Source organism: Megascapheus bottae, chromosome 28 (assembly GCF_031878675.1).
Source record: "Megascapheus bottae isolate mThoBot1 chromosome 28, mThoBot2.hap1, whole genome shotgun sequence".
NCBI classification, from domain to species: domain Eukaryota; kingdom Metazoa; phylum Chordata; class Mammalia; order Rodentia; family Geomyidae; genus Megascapheus; species Megascapheus bottae.
In genome coordinates, this window is record NC_143536.1 from 1,783,389 (window position 1) to 1,797,466 (window position 14,078).

The 14,078-nt window shown below is 46.6% G+C and overlaps 1 long non-coding RNA gene across 1 annotated transcript in view; it reads left to right on the forward strand.

Annotated features, from left to right (window-relative positions):
• The window catches only part of LOC150044930 (uncharacterized), a 7,101-nt gene extending 3,902 nt beyond the window's left edge, over positions 1 to 3,199 (forward strand). The window contains exons 4-5 of the long non-coding RNA XR_016532905.1: positions 232 to 425; positions 1,794 to 3,199. This is a non-coding gene — a long non-coding RNA (uncharacterized LOC150044930). The remainder of the gene's footprint in view (positions 1 to 231; positions 426 to 1,793) is intronic.
• The last annotated feature ends 10,879 nt before the right edge of the window (positions 3,200 to 14,078 follow it).

Genomic DNA, 14,078 nt, shown 5'->3' on the forward strand with positions numbered 1-14,078 from the left:
CCTCCTTGGGGGAAGAATATTTGGAATTCTATTCTTAAAAAAAATAGCAGGCCAAAAGGGGGTAGAGGGCCATGAGGATGTGAGAAAAGTCAGTGTTAAAACGGTCTTCCAGTCTGAAGGAAAGTGAAGAAACCTTGCAGTCATCTTGCGTCGTGTGTAACCACCGGGACTCCGCTCCCTCCCTTGGCGTGAAGGTCACCCACGGTGACTGGGCATTGCTGCTCTGTTCAGCGTTTCGGGCACAGGTCTGGGCCGCTGGCGTGGACTTACGTGAGTGTCAGCTGGAGGGACTTTGGGAGCGTCGTGCTTCCGCTGCTGTGGCCGTGGGGACCCCGACTGCTCCCAGGAGGGGCTTTCTCTTCGCTCAAGAAAGAACACAGAAGTTGGCAAGACCATCGGAATCCAAGCTCAGAGAGGGCGCACTGGTGAGTCTCACACCTCGGCTACAGCATGCCCTAAGGCCACCCGGACCTGCAGACACAGAGCTGGGGAGGGGGGCGTGTGTGACCCACCTCAGGGTAACAGCCAGCTACAGCCAAGCGCACACTCAGCGCCAACATCTCGAGTCGCGTCCGCTGGTCGCTGGTCTGACGCTCTCACTGCGTCTCTTGCCTGGGCCTGCTTTGCTTTATCACTCTCACGCTTCAGCTCGGACATCACCTTCTAGACGCTTCCCTGGTTCTTTACAGCCTGATCTGTGCCCCCGCCACAGTGTCCCAGGATTGCCATTGGCTCCTCCCTGGGTTTCCTGTTCTTGGTTTCTGTGGGGCGCAAGGCCAGTGAACGCGGGCTCTTGCCTGGGTTGTTACACCGGAGGGGTCCCCCACTGCCTGGCGCACCAACAGCACCAAGAGCTCCTATGCTCTAAACAGAATGTAACCATGCCTGCAAAGCAAATGGAACCTGGTTTTCTGCCGAGACTGAGTTAAGTGTCCCAGGGGAGCAGGAATGGCTCGTCCACAACGCCCAGAGCCACACAAGCTGTGGGCAAAGCCTTCTGTGTCCCATACCCAAGTCATTTTTCAAGAGCACAAAAGGGAGGAGGAAAGCCATGAAGGAAGGGGAGTCAGAGCAATGGAGAGTTTTTCATTTGAATAATCAGATTTCTAAACACATGCATAGTTTATGTCTCCTCGGGTTAAAGCATTCTTGGGAAGGGTGTTGCTGTTAAATGAAATTGTATATGACGATTGTCCCTTTCACACACAGGTAGAAAGGTTGCTGGCGTGATTAGGAGGATGTGGAGCGGGTGCTGGGCCCCCTAGCAGGCTGAGGCCCACCCAGGCCCTCCACACCCTCGCTTCCCCTTGCTGGGCCCCAAGTCTGCCCCAGGACAACATGAAGTTCTTGAGACAGAGCCTCTCTGACTTCGTTCAGGCTGGTTTTGAGTTGCAGTTCTTTGCTTTCACCTCTGGAGTAGCTGGAATTATAGGAACGTATCACCTTGCCCGGCTGAATAAAAAGTATTTCCACAGTGAATAACAGAAGTTGAGATTTCTTTCACAGAGTTGGGAATAAATGTGGTCACTGAGCAAGAGCCACCTCTAAAGATTATACTTCACAGACGTCTAGAGATTGCCAAATTTCACATCTCTCTTAAATTGGACTGAGGTGTCCCAGAACGAACCTGCGGGGTAGCCACGAATGCTATGTATAACATGACACTAAGCCCACCTCGCTGCTCACGGCATTTTTCTCGGAAGGAGACATTAAAGTAAGCTTTGCCCATGGGCTGGGCGGCTCTCGGCTCCTCCTGCTAGAGTCTGAGACCAGGGCTGTTTTTCCTTATCCAGCTTTGCGGGCTAGGTAAAAGGCCCAGGGTGAGGACTTTCCAACCAGCACAAATGCTTTCTGTCTCCAAGCTCCTGCCCACCGCCACACCACTATGACAATGCACCAAAACAGGCAGTGTCAAGGCAGAAGGAAATTCCTCCCGAGAAAAATGCCGTGAGTATAACACAGAATGAAGTCAGCATGAGCAAACTTTACGTGATCCCCAGGAATTAATTACATAGAACATTTATTGTGGAATAATTCATTCGATAAATAAATATGTGCTTCTATATACATGTGTACCACACGTGACAGTGGGGGAAGACATACGTGCTCATAGACTCACATGCATCTATCTGCATATGCAGATCAGGTAGACTCATTCTGGAAGGTACAGACACTCATGGACTCACATACAGACACAAAGGAAGAGAGTGGGGAGCTGGGAGACGGAGAGGTAAGGAAGGCAGCTCACCTTTTATGGTAAAAGTCTCAGTATTTCCAGACACATTTGTGCTGCGGGCATTCATTCAAAACACCAAGTTGTGGGTAAAGCTTCAGCGCTTTCGTCACCACCGTTGCTTGTCTGCCATTCTGGTTACGCAAAGCACTTTGCATGTGTCTCTTCTTCCCAAGGAGGAAGATAGGCACAAAGAGCTCCATCTTACAGACTGAAAACAGTCCACAAAAACCCTTGACAGCTAGGGGCTCGGCCACAGTACAAACTGTTAACTGCGCCCCCTTGTAGCTGTACCCCTAGTCCAGGCCTTCACCTCTACACTGTGCCCTCTCTATTTCACGATGATGAAATGATCAAATATCACGTATCACCTACACCTTTTTATTCAACCTTCTTCTGCACGAAAGGGGATACCCAAAGACACAAGGGCACTGCTTTAGGATCACCAGAGGGAGTAAAATATCAGTTGGAACCTACAAATCTCAGAATGACTCCCATTTTTAATGTACTTCATTGTATTTAAAATGTTGTTTTGGTATTACTTAGCACAAATGCCTTGTAGAGTTGTGATATTAGTTTATTTCTACAAATTCTTGGAACAATTTGCAGAGTTGTATAATTGCAAATCTCACTAATTAAACTCTTTGTGGAAAGGTGACATTGTTCCTGCAGAACGTGGTTTCACAAAGCTAAACTATATTAATCCACTATTAAATATTTAATGGGCTCCTAATGTGTTCCAGATGCTGAACATTTTATTTTTTAAGAAAACACAGGGTCTATCTGCAAGGCTTTGGTCCTATCCAATCAGAATGAATATGTAATTGTTCAATATATCATTTAGTTTATGAATAATTGTAAATGATGTTTCCGCAAAGAAGTACCTGAAAGGTAGGTTTAATGAAGTATAAGGGAAATATTCCCATCCTCCAATAGGGGATAATTCACCAAAAAGAAAACTGATTCCCAAACAAATCAAATGACCTTGGAGTTATACTCCTGTAGAAATATAATAAAGATGATTCATCTACTTTTATAATTAAAAACAATGACATTCATGATTTAAAGATCAAATGGTGAATAATGTATTGCTTTACTTTAGGTCAATATTGTGATAAACTAAGGAAGGTAAAGAGGATGAACAACTGTCCAGTCGTGAGGGCAGAGTAAGACAGCAAAGCTAATTTTACAAATTGCCAATGATCAGAAATGCTTAGGAAGGGCTCGGGGAAGAAACACAAAACAACCCCTGTCCTCCGGCCTTCTTAGGTTGGGTGGCGGTGGGTGAGGAGATGTCCAGGGGACAGGGTGATCAGTGAGTTTGTTATCTAACAAGGAGGAGACACAAGTCTTCCCAAATGGAAGTTTTGTCGAATTCAGTTCTACTTTTAGGTAGAGAGGAAGACATTGAGCTGTTCTTATGTCTGCTGCAACTCAGTTGCATTCAGCTCAAAATGCGACTTTGAAAAAGCTGTGTATTTGGAGTTGGTGTGTTATGCTCACCTCAGGAATAAAATGTTCCCAGCATTTTGTATCTTCTGTGTTCTAGGCAAACTGAAATGTCTTAATATTTTGAAAGGAATTTAAAAGGTAAATGAGTTATGAGCCTAAGAAGAGTAAATCCAAAATGCTGGAGCTAATTGCAACAGCAACAACAACAACAAAAAATCCTATTTCAACCAGATTGAAAGACAAGAAATAATTAAAAAAGAAAGAATATATTGTGAAGATGTCGCTACTCTTTTGTCATGCATACAGTCCCTCCATTGAAAACTAGCAAAGTCACTCTCCTTTAGAAAACACCACTCCATTATTTTTCAGTTGAAAAGTATTTTAATTATTTAAGAATTCTTTTCTGAATTTTGAAAAATAGAAAAATGCCGACCAGAAACTCAGAACAAAAATTAAAATAACAAAAATCCTACCTCTGAAAGGAAAGGCACCTATTAATAATTCATGAAGTCCCCCATGCAGGAAGAAGTCTATAAGTAAATGATGGCCTACGGTTTCTTTGCACATTAATGTTGCCTTCAGTCTCTCCATATGCTAACTTCATTTCAACTCACATGTCTAAAACAGTGTTACACATGATGTCAAAAGTAAGACCTCTCAGGAGAAGCTTTTCCTTGGCCTTCATGTTGGAACTCCAGCCACAGGCCCAGGACAGCATCTCCTGGCTGGCTCTAAAAGGGAGCTGAACTTGTGTATGCTTCATTCACATTCTGCAGTCCCCACACTTAAGAGGGCAACACTGCAGGACGGGGGAGTTCAAGGTCAGCCCGGAATAAGCAGTGAGACTCTTTGCAGAATGAAAGAGTAAATAAAGGAGAGACTGAAAAGGAAAAGAGAGAAAACAAAGAAAGAGAGCAGAGAAACAGAATTAAAACAAACAAACAAAAAAAACAAACTAATCCGAACAGCCTATTTATATATTCAGAGAGGGGGCGTTTCCAGAACGTTTTGCTGGACCATGCAAATGAAGGACTGTATCTGCACCAATCATAGGAGACCATGCAAATGAAGGACTGTGTCTGCACCAATCGCAGGAGACCAGGCAAATGAAGGACTGTGTCTGCACCAATCGCAGGCCTTCTGCTGGGCTACCAGGGGAAGGTCTTCCCCTCTGGCTGGGTGGAAGTGGCTGCAGAACCACCTAGAGCTCACTGAGGCTTGTGATGGGGGCGTCTGGGCTGTCTGTCTGTCTGTCTGTCTGTCTGTCTGTCTGTCTGTCTGTCATGGTCAAGGCTGGACCAGAGTCTTCTGGAGCTGTGCTCCAGCAGCAAGCAGCCTCTACAGGATGCCATGGAGAGTTCTGGCAGGTGAGCCTTCCCTCCAGGCAGCCACACACCAGAAGAGGGTCAAGGCCCTCAGACCTCCAACACGATTAATCATGATTAGAGGGGTGCCTAGAATAAAGGCCTTCCCCGATCACCAGCAGTAATGGGGCCTGATCAGCATCTAGCCACGCTTCGACCCTGGGCCTGACCCACACCCTCCCGGGCTCTCTTTATTCTTCAACACTCCCCGAGCCCGAGAGAGCCAGCCACCTCACCAGTCTCCCTGGGACCTAGGGAGTATAACCAACTTAACTTCTTTACGAAATTCTCTGGGTTCCTTTTCACCTCTTCTCCTCCTTATAATTTTCATTAACTTCTTTTTTTTAGTAGTTTCCTAACTGGAAGATGGGCGTTTCTCTTACCCATTGCTTATTAAACCTAAAGAGAGTCTCCAGTGCAGGCTGGCTTGGGAAATATGAATAACAGAAATACTTGGACACCCCAAATTTCCCTCAGTACCGCAAGTGCAGATGCACCAACACACACACACACACACACACAGAGTTAAACCCATGGAGCTCTCTTTTCCAGTTCTCATCTCATCCCGAACTTGGTGTTTATCATCCGCAGACTCTTCTAATTTTGCATCTTCATGCTCCTGGTCATGAGAGCTAAAACTGCCATCTGCAATTTAAATTAGAAATATCCACAAATGAGAGATTGCAAATATATACACAATTACCAGGCTGAGTGGATATTAATATTTCATAAGGAGACTTAATCTATTTCATTATATTTTTACATTAGTTGTTTTAATAAATCTTTTCCTACCAGCAGTACCGATAAATTTAATAGACTTTATAAATAATTGGTCAATATCAAATGTGTCATAAATTCACTTCAGCTTTGGAAAGAATCCCAAGAACGCTTTTGTAGTATATGCTCGTAAATGATCCATAATTTACAATTAATGCTGGTTGAACATGTGATAGATATTTGTGTCAAATGACTTTTTTTGTGAATGCAAAACAAATTCCCCTATAATTACAAATGTTGAGAATGATCATTTCAGTCACTTCAAACCTTGTGCCAGAACATAGCTCAGAAGATTTTTAATGGAAGATAATCAATGGAGGGGGAAATCCAACTAAAGAAAAACAATAGAAATGAAAATGAGCATCGCAGAAGAATGTGAAATGAGGAATTGGAGTGAAAGGTGCCGTGTGGGGTTTGTGGCTGTTGGCGGTCTGTGCCTTAAAATAACAGTGCTTTGGTTAAAATCTCCCCTGGTAAGTAAAGCAGAAACCGATGGCTTGTTTTCATGGGTTAGTCTTTCGTGTGTTTATTGTGGAAAATGTGCTGCATGAATTTCAAGTTCTTCCATCCCCAGTAATACACCAGCCATCTGCCAGGCCGGCAGCAATATTCGGGTTGCCGTCAAGTCTGAGGTCGGTTGCAAGAGGACTGAAACTCATTACGGGTGCATAAACTTATCTTCCAAATATTTGTCCTTCTTTTTACCTCAAAGGAAAACCCTTAGTGAAGCCTTGGAGAATGTAAAATCGCTTTCTTTGGGAAACGCTTGACAGCAAAGTCGCTATTCTTCTTCAACATCCAGAATGCTCACTGTTGGGGCGTAATGTTTAGTAATTGAGAGATACAGAGAAAGGGGAAGATGCTGCTTTCATGTGCTACTGAGACAAATAACACTAAACTTTTATCACACTTTTCTCACTCAGCAGCTTCTGGATCGTCTACTCAATTAATTCTTTAGAAACAATAGCTTGCCTAAGAATATAAAAGAGATACCAAAACTTAACAGTCAACGTTTCCAACAGTCTTAACCAGCGGCTAACACTTGAAGTCTGTTCCGGTCAATAGTGTATTAATTTTTAAAGAGCAGGCGTGACTTCAGAGGCACAGGCTTCGGTCTAATCAAAGTGGGGGCTCCGGGAAGAAGTAGTGGGATCTCCCTCAGCCCCCCCCCGCAGGCTGGCAGCCCGCGGAGCTGCTCGTGGGTAGCTTGGGTTATCTAGATAATTGGTGGAGTGGGGCCCATGGGGCCAGCTGAATTTTAATCAGTCTGATGCACGGAGCATCCTGGGTGCAGAGCCAAAGCAGGGGGCCACACATCCCTCAGACGCCCTGACTCTGGCTGGGTCACGTGCAAATGTCCTGCGCCCCTCATTCACCGGTGTGGACAGAGATGTACTGTTTCCATGCCCTTCTCTGCCATGTGTTCCAGTCCCACATGGGCTCAGACATGCTTCAGGATGACATGGATCTGGGGCAGAACCCAGGTTCTGGAAGGAGCCCTGGCTTGTTCACCTGCACCAGGTTCAGTCTGTGCTGGGTTTCCAGACTCTCCACCCCACGGGGTCCACTCCCTTTGTGTCATCTAACTGTAACGGAAGTGCACAGTTTCCTGTTGGAATCCACTCGCTCCAGGGTCAGGAGGTCCGTGGTGTGTTACTGAGAGAACACTAACACTGAGTGACAGTTGCTATGGTTCACTTGGTGCCTGTACGTTATGCCTTGACTGTAGAGCCACTGAGCTGATGCCATGTGTGCAGGTTCAATTGCTTGTCCATCAGCCAGACAGTGGGATGTGGGCAGGGGCAGCGGTGCTGCAAGGAGACTGGGGCAGGCCATGGACTCACCGGGACGTAGGAGCCCATCGTAGCGGGGAGACTGTGCTTGCGAGACCTTGAATTAGCTGGCAAAGGAGGTAACATCTGGGACAGTAAATTACAAGGACAGAGCAAGTGGAAAGATTTAAAGGCTGGTAAACTGCAGCAGAAAGTCGGGAGGACGCCCCAAGAACTTACAGAAGGGCGAGGGGATCAAAGTCACGGTTAGCAGGAAAATATTTACTTGGCACTAAGTGGCCATATTTCTCCAGGAGTCTCTTCCAAAGTGGCCACATATCAACATTCGAATAAGACACCTGGATAGGAATTCCCGCGGGGCCCATCACGAAAGACCCCTGCAGAACCCCCAGATGTGGAAAAGGAAGGAAGAAGCCACAGATGGAAGCTAGAGGCTGTGGGGGTGGTGGCCTTCATAACAGCACTAGGGAAAACAATGAGAAAAATCATCTCCACGTGGCAGAATCAAATGCGAGCTAAACACCAGCCGTCTAGGCAGTGTGAGAGCAAGAATGCACGAAGGGACTGCATCCACCCAACATGACCACACGCCAGAGGAGCGGACTGGGGGGCAAAACCAGTCAGCACCTCACCACACCCAGCAGAGGGAGGGCAGGGAGGGAGGAGACAGCAGAGGGACCAGCAGGTGAACAATCCACGAGCTCATTTTCCTTTTCAGATTTTAGGAGACACGCCTCAAGGGTAAAAGCCATCAGGCTGAGGTCACCCTGAATGCGCTGTGCTCATAAATTGAGGTGAAAGCCCTCTGAACAACTACTTAAAGATAATTAAAAATTCAAGGAGGAAGAGGAGGAGCAAGATGTGCAATGGAGGAAGCAGTGAAAATGTTGAAGGGGAGGCGGAGACAAGAGGGAAAGAGCGAGGAGAGCCGCTAGTGAAAAGGTCAGTCCTCTCGAGTCACTCAGGGGGAGTCTTGCAGCTCTGAACAGAGATTTTTGTCTTGTAGGGCACAAGCCAGTTTCTGTGATGTCAGGGTCAGCTGATAACAGCAATGCACTCACACCATAGACGGGGAGGTCTCAAGGTTAATTATGGTGGCCCCATTGAGTCTCTGGTTTGTTGTGACAGGGTGAGCCCTGAGAAAACTCACCCACACTCGCCTGTGTTGAAGCAGATGTACATGGCTCTTACGCCTGTGTGTGAAGGGGCAGGTGGAATTTATAGCCATCTTCAGGCTAACAGAGGTCAGAGGGCCAAACGCCCTCCCCTATTCTTCCTCCTCAAAACACAACTGCAAGGTTTTGATTTCAAAAGATTCATGACAAGATCTCGAGACACCTGTGGTGGCTTACATGGTGTCACATGATGAATGCTTCCTCGGCCTCTGGGAAATGGCCTTAAGAGTTGACACCCAATGGACCTTGTACAAATCCCATTTTTTTGTTTCTCTGCTCTGTCTTTTCCTACCTGATCATCTCGTGTTGGCTCTGAATCTGGCCTGTTAGACAAGGGAGCAAAACTGAGGACAACTGTTCAGTGGGCTCATTTTATGCCTATTCTAGACAAGTTCGGGAATAGAAATGGGACCACAGTAGTCAGATGGAGCGTGTGTGTGTGTGTGCTCGCCCGCGTGTGCACACTTCACCTGGGCAGGCCGCGGGGTCTGGGTCTCTGCTGTCTCACCACAAATGGCAGTGTTTGCAGGCTCTTAACACCGCCCATCCCTGAGGTGGGAGCCAACGGGCTTCGAGCAGCAATGGTACATGCTTCCGAGGCCTTGACATTTGCACTTGCGTTGCAGAGGGCAGGCACGCAGGGAAGGGAGCAGGCACGCAGACTCGTTGCTGCAGCCTAACCTGACCCGTCACTGGAGACTGAAGTCCCCATTCCCTACAGGAAAACGCTTCAGCCTGCTGCCAGGGTGCAGGAGGTGGCCATGCTTTGTCATCTTATGGGCTTTGTAAGCATCTTTATTCTTCAAGTGAGTCTTGCAGAAAATAATGCAACAGAAGTAGGAAGGAACACAACAGAAGAAGGAAAAAAGAGGAAGAATGAATTTTTTAAAGGCTTGATTTTTTTCCCCAGGAGAAAGCTTTGCATGGAGGTTAACCAGCTATGGCTTCCCATTTGCAAAATAAAATACGCTGTTATTTAGATAAAGCTGCCTCACCTGACAAAAAGACCCATTGCATCTCGGTAAGCTATTCATAAAGTAAACAGCTTTTAATAATACCTTCTCAGCTTGCTGGGAATCCCTGTGCACTGCCAGCCATTATTTACTTCTAGACTAGAAAGATAATGATCTGAGTTCACGGTGGGGGGGGGCACTGATGGAGATGCTATCTTTTGGTGGGATTGTTTGACTCAGGAAAGGACCCCCATTTTTATTTGCCTCCACTACCAAACTGGCAGTGATGACTGCCTACCTGATGGTCAGGGGGACTGTCGACATTCACACGTCCTCCAGAGGAAGTCAGCAAAATGTGGAGCTGGGAAGGTGAGAGCATTTCAGCAATCAGAAGTCAGGGAAACACACGGAGAAGCTGAATGGCGCACAAACCCAGGCTTTCCCCAGTCTCTGAGCCTAGAACGTCTAGGCACATGCAACAAAAATGAAAACTAAAAAGCGGTGTTCTAGCAAATGAAAACTCTGTGTACCACATACGCCAAAGAGTGAAATGGTGTGAAAAGACAACCTACAGAACAGGAGAGCACCTCTGGAAATCATACATGTGATGAGTTTCTAACAGTCTACATCATGCAGGGAACTCAAAACTCCATTGCAAAACACCCAAGCAACCCAAAACTAAGCTGAAGACACAGGACTGGACATTTCCAGAAGAAGATGCACAAATGGCCAACGGTTTTTTGAAAAAAGAGGGGGAAAAAGGAGCCAGGCACTGATGGCTCTGCCCACAAAATCCTAGCTACGCGGAAGGCTAAGATCTGAGGATTACGGTTTGAAGCCAGCCCGGGAAGAAAGGGTCCCATGAGACTTTTATCTCCAAATAACCACTCAGAAAACCAGAAGTGGTGCTGAGGCTTCAAGGGGTAGTGTTAGCCTTGAACCAAAGAGCCCAGGGACTGTCCCTGCCTTCAAGCCCCACGACTGGCAAAAGAAGGAAGGGAGGGAGGGAGGGATCCCAAATTTCCAATCACCAGGGAGCTATAAATCCAAACCACAAAGTGATGTCAACTCCCCCCCATTAGAATGTCTGCCCTCTGTGTCAAACCACGGAAGGTGGTGGGAAGTGAAGAAGGGCTCCTTGTGCTCTGGAAGGAAGTCTTGTGTCTTGCTTTTGCTTCTGTTTCTCTGGAGCTCCCAGACTGATCTATGCTTTCAGATCTAATTTGAGTCCTAGCCTGCTGAAACCTCCTTTCACACTCATTAAGCTACTCTCTGAAGATTAGTCATAGCACCCGTGGTCAGAACTCTCCCTAAATAAAAGCAAAATTTAAAAAAAAAAATTAAAGCAAGCAAAAAAGATCTTAAACACCTATAGTTTTGTAAAACCCCAAAAGATGGCCTTGAGATGTTGCTATTAAGAAAGAAATTGGTTCATGAAAGTGATCGAATTAAAATTTCTTCCTTTTCAGCCCAGAAGATTCCAGCTGTCCGGAGGTGCTTCCCTATGGGAGACAAACTTAGTGCTAAAACAAGAAAAGTAATTTAGAAACAGCCTCGCTGCCCTTCAAAGGGCATGGCTATGCCGAGCAGGACGAAATGTGTGCTTTTTAACTGGATTTGTTAATGGCAATTTGGCAGTTAATTATCGCAAAATTGTGTTTGTAACCAATAGTGAATCTAATTGCATGTCAGGTTTCATTGTGCCTGGAAACTGAAATGGCCCGTCCTGGGAGGCCCCGTGTCCTGGGTGGGTGGCCCGAACACGAGCCCACACCCGCCCCATCGGGCTATGCTGCCATGGCTGACGTTGTCTCATCTCCTCGCCTGGCACGGGAGACAAGGCGCTGCCAGCGAGGAGGGCTTCCCACGCCACTTGGATGTCGAGGCCTCATCTTCTGCCTGTCACCAAAAGCAAGTCGATCTTCAGAACCAGCCACTGCAGAAGAGACAGGGAAAGAGGACGACCACGAGTGGATCCCCTAATGGCTCTGCCGTTCCTCATTTCTTTTTTTTTTTTTTTGCCAGTCCTGGGCTTGAGCTCAGGGCCTGAGCACTGTCCTTGGACTTTCTCAAGGCTAGAGCTCTACCACGTGAGCCTCAGCTCCACTTCCGGCTTTTTTCTATGTATGTGGTACCGAGGAATCGAACCCGGGTCTTCGTGCATGCTAGGCAAGCACGCTACCACTAGGCCACACTCCCAGTCCCCCGTTCCTCATTTCTGAGACTCCATTTCAGCTGCACCCTCACATCCTGAGGGCTGGCTGTCCTGCTTCTCTCCACCCCTCCCAGGAGCATTGGCAGCGGGACTTGCACTCCTTCACCCACAGCTCTAGGGGTGCAGTGAAATGGCCAACCTGGTCAATTAAGACAAGACCTCATCAGTCATTTACTTGGCACCTGTCATCACATTCTATTTCCTGGAATTCGAATGACAGATTTGTATTTTGCTGAATTGCTGCGGGTTTCTTTTTTCCTACTCTCTGCCTGGGGATGGTCCTTCCCGTGGGGTCAAATCGATTAACAGCAGTGCCCTGCCGGGTCCCCTCTGCAGAGGGAGCTTTATGAAGAGCACTCATTGAAACCTCTCTGCGACAACCCTGCCACCCCTACGTTTCGATTCTTCTTGCTCGAACATGTCCTCTTTGGAACGTGGGGAAACTTTATTCCATTCCCGAAGTTTCCGAAAGAGTTTGTCTTGACAGTTTTGCTGAGATTTGGACACCTTTGCTTTTAGAGAGGAGCTGGTTTGCTGAGGCCACCAATCTGCCAGTACCACCAATCCTTCAGAGAAACCCTCCACCTGCCTTTGCCAGGGATGGGGAGACGTCGGCCACCTGCAGACGGTCTCCAGCAGAGACTTGAGCCGACTTAGCATGAAGTGGTGAGAGGGGTCTTCAGCGAGATTCAGGTGTATCATTGTTTCGTTGTTTAAATTTCTTTTCATTGCTGAGGAAAATCCATTGTGTGGTTGAATCACACAGTGACACGTTTGTTTTACATGGTTTAGCTGTTAAGAGTGAGCCTGCCATGAACACTTTAGTACAGGTCATTGCACATATATGAAAATTTTCTTAACAGTTTATGTAGCAAAAAAGAAATAAACTTTGTAGCCAGTGTCCTTAAGTAGATCTTTAGATACAATCCAAATTAGTTCCCCTCTATATGATTGTTAACTGTTTGGTCCTGTCATGAAACCCATTTTATTTTGATACCATTAGTTATATACTAAATATATAACAGAATGTACACGTGTGTTTGGAGTCCAGTTCCACCACAAACAGCTTAACTCAGCTATTGCTTCACGGCTACCATGTGTGTACATGCATAGACAAAGGTTAGCCTATCATCTGTCTTCTTAATCCTGCAGTCGTGACTCTGGATGCGATGTTTATGTCCTGCTGCCATGAGCTGGACCCCAGAGCTCATCCATCTTGAAATGCAAAGCTAAGATGCCTTCATTTATCATCTGCCCATCCTCCGACCCCAGCCAGAGCTTTGCAGTCACCTTTTCAGTCAGGAATTTGGGGGCTGGGATGGGGAGAGCAGGGGTTCTGGAGAAGGTGGGCTTTCTGTGCCTCCTCCTGAGTTCTCAGCAGCCCAGCCTGCTGACACAACAGAAAGTCTGTGCCCACTGCTTCTTGGTTGTTGCTTTGACCAAAGCTTATCTCGTTGCCGTGGCATGTTTCATTCTGCTGCTCTGGGTCTGTCAGTCACAGGCATTCCCATCATTACCCACCCTCTTCCTTGTAGGACCTGATGCAAAATGCTCTTCTTACAGGTGAAGATGCTTGGGTGAAAACCAAATTTTTCTCACCATTAGAACCATGTTTTGCTTTTAATCAGGGAAGAATCTTGGGCCTCAGTGAATGTTCTGACCTCACTGAATAACAAGTGAATTTTACCTGATGCCTATGTAGAGTGACAGGAATTATTTTTTTAAATCAATATCCAACTAGAGCCCACCAATCTTGGTAAAACAGTGAAGTGAAAATGTTATATGCTCTTGACAGAGCTAGCCACCCTAAATCTTTGTCTTTAAGAGTGGACCTCACAGAGGTTCTCTGCCTCAGGTAACCTGTTCTTTCTGCTACCATGCTTGTCTAGTGGACACCTGTGAACAAGAGCTAGTTAGTACAAGTGTCAAGATGAAATATTCTAACCCAGGCATCAGTAACTCCCACCTATAATCCTACCTACTCAGGAGGCTAAGATCTGAGGATTGTGGTTCGAAGCCAGCCTGAGCAGAAAAGTCCCCATGTGACTCCTATCTCCAATTAACCACTCAAAAGCCAGACGTGGAGCTGTGGCTCAAGTGGTAGAATGCTGGCCTT